This window comes from Tupaia chinensis, unplaced genomic scaffold, assembly GCF_000334495.1.
Source record: "Tupaia chinensis unplaced genomic scaffold, TupChi_1.0 Scaffold000451_1, whole genome shotgun sequence".
NCBI classification, from domain to species: Eukaryota; Metazoa; Chordata; class Mammalia; order Scandentia; family Tupaiidae; genus Tupaia; species Tupaia belangeri.
The window spans coordinates 527,728-530,668 of NW_006159957.1; the positions used below are offsets into that span (position 1 = coordinate 527,728).

At 43.8% G+C, this 2,941-nt stretch overlaps 1 long non-coding RNA gene across 3 annotated transcripts in view; it reads right to left on the reverse strand.

The window, feature by feature from the left end:
- Nucleotides 1–367: 367 nt before the first annotated feature.
- The window catches only part of LOC102470187 (uncharacterized), a 3,806-nt gene continuing 1,232 nt past the window's right edge, over nucleotides 368–2,941 (reverse strand). For all 3 annotated transcript variants that reach the window (XR_001370892.1, XR_001370893.1, XR_001370891.1), the window contains exon 3: nucleotides 368–470. This is a non-coding gene — a long non-coding RNA (uncharacterized LOC102470187). The remainder of the gene's footprint in view (nucleotides 471–2,941) is intronic.

Here is a 2,941-nt window from a genome sequence, read left to right on the forward strand (position 1 = left end):
GCCAATTGGGTTACCTGGATAGTGGTATCTACAAAAATCTAAGTCCTCAGTTGGGAAGGGTTCCCACCTGTCTGCTCATCTGTCCCGAACCCGCGGGATGAATCAGGCAGGGAAACTCGAGCGAGGGGGCGGAGGTCTGGAACCGGCGCAGCGTCTCAGCACGGGAGCGAAAGAAGTATCACAGCTCACACAGTGTCACAGCTCTTGATGATGTAAAGGTTTCGCTCATTTATTGAGGGCTAGAGCGCTTTCTTATATACACAAGGCAGAGGGAGGTAGGCGGGGTTTACAGCGGACCTTATTGAGGACCTGTCAGCTCTGTGTGAACCAGGGGGTCTGCATTCCTGGTGTCTGTGTCAAGGTCGCACCGGCCATTTTTAAGCAGTGAAGGTCATGGCAGCCATTTTGATGTGGGCGGCTCCCCACACTCATCCTCTCATCAAACTCTCAGCAAGAATCTGGCCTTCTACCTACAGAGAGAGAAGCCAACAGAATTCCTTTTGGAAGAAGATCTAAGCCTATATGCTTGTGTCTGCATTGATCTCTGGGGGGCTACACAGATCTGATAGTGGTGGTTGCCTTTAAGAAGGAAAACTGTGGAACTGGGTGACTGAGACAGGGAGTTTAAGCATATTTACTGTTCACTGTGTCTGCACAAATACCAGGACCTCTCTTTAATCCTGTGGTTTAGTTATTGTGTTTTTTTTTTTTTTTTTTTTTTTACCACTTACTTCCTGTTACCTCCTGGACTTTTTCTGACCACTATATACTTACAGAGTTCCATCGAATCTGTTCCTTTACCCTTGTTTCTGTTTACTGCTCTCTTGTATTACAGCCTCAAACATTCCCCAAATTCCTATGTTCTTCATCAACTCGACACAGAAAGAAATTACATTGTAATTAAAATGAGGACGCTGAGGGAAACGTCAATACAAGACCACAGAACCCAGCAGGAGCCCGGGACTGAGCCAGAACCTCACTCTCTTAACATAAGAGGTGATAATGGATATGTGTGTTTATGTGAACAAAATACTTTAAAGGAAAAATAAGAGAGCGTCATCGGCCACACAGAAACGTGCCCCCCTCCGTGGCTGTCTGACCACATAGAGTAGATCAGACGTGCAGCTGGCTGGAAAAATCTTCTACCACAGCTGTCAGTTCAGTTCATGCCTCTGGGTGCATCATTCTTTTTTTTTTTTTTTGGTTAAAAACAATTTTTTAATTGTTTATTTAATTTTATGTATTCATTCATTTATTTTTAACCCGAGAGACACAGAGAAAGAGGGAAAGTGAGAAAGTAAGCCACCACGTCTGGGACCTGAACCATGGTGGGCCATGTGGGAATGTCCAGCACCTTAACCACCATGCCACCTGCTGGCCCCTTGGCTGCATCATTCTTGCAAAGGCATAAATACGGGAATGAAATCAAAGAGCTTTGGCGTCTCAAAACCATGGTTCAAAAACCAGTTCCAAGGCCTAGTGGTTAAAGGAGCTGGGACCCACATGGCTGACCACAATTTGAACCCTGGCAATGGAGGCATGAAAAACACACAGGGTACATGTGTGTGCATGCCCAGAATTCTGATGGGATAGAAAAATCCGAAGGGACTGTGACGTGACCGTGGCCCATCAGACGGGTGCTCCCTCCATTCTGTCTCTGTCTCTTTCTGGCAAGGAGTGCCTACACCCTCTGACAATTAAAAAAAAGAAAAAAGAAAAAAAGAAATGCAGATCCCATGAAGTGTCTATGTGGCCTTGGACAGAATACTTAAGTTTTGGAACCTCTGTTATCTCATTGGAAAAACAGTGATCGCTATGTAATTCCTTAGAGAACTACAACAAAGATTAAGTGAAAATGTGTGCAAAGCAGCTGGAATATCCACCTGGTGCACACTTAAATATTTAATCCATTATCGCTCATTCATTTTACAGAGACTATTGAGAGGCGTGAGGACCAATGCTGTGATAGGTTAAGGACTTGATAGGTTAAGGACTTCATCTCAACCTGGCGCCAGTAAACTACAGCCTGTAAACTATCCCAGCTCATGGCCTGTTTCTATAAATAAAGTTTTATTGGAACAGAGTCACATCAATTCATGCTGCTATCATCTGAAGCCACTTTTGCACTAAAACAGCAGAGGTGAATTGTTGTAGCTGAGACCATGTGGCTAGTTAGAGAAGGTAAACCTGTACAGCTATTTGTCAGGCAGGAAAAATAAAGACAAATAAATACAGCTACAAAATTAACAACCAACCTTTCTGCCAAGGATATACTACTTTTTTGCATTAAGAGAGATTTTTGCTATAGAGCATGTGTGCTCTCTGGAAAGACAGAGAAAGAGACAGAGAGATAGAAAATGAGAAATCACCCCCTGGGGGGATTGGCCATGCCACAATCCCTTTTCTTCCATTCATCTCTCAGGATTTGGGGCATGCATGCACACGCACCTGGCATGAGTTTTAAGCCGCCGGTTCTGGGACTCAAACTGCAGTCAATTATGTGGGAATCCAGCAACATAACCATTATGCCATCTGCTGGTCCCAGGATACGTTACTTCTCTAAAGTGTCATAACCCTCTTCTTTGTCTACTTCTTTTTCACCCACTTAAAAAAAAATCCTCTAAAATCAAAGGCTTGCTCTTTGAAATTATATCTAAAACATGTCATTCTTACTCAGAGGATCTAAGTTACTTTAACACAGACAAGCAGCTTTAATTTAGAAGCCAGGTGCAAAGATTCAGAAAAAGGGTTTCTGGGCAACATTTTCAAAAACCAGGATCATGACCCACTTTGCAGTCTAAGCCTGATGTTGACTCTCTTCACAGTCCTGCTTTGTTCTGAATCTATCAAAACACTGTTTCAGGGACCAGCAGTTAGTGTAATGGCTATGTCGCTGGACTCCCATGTAGTCGACTGCAGTTGGAATCCCCGACCTGGCAGC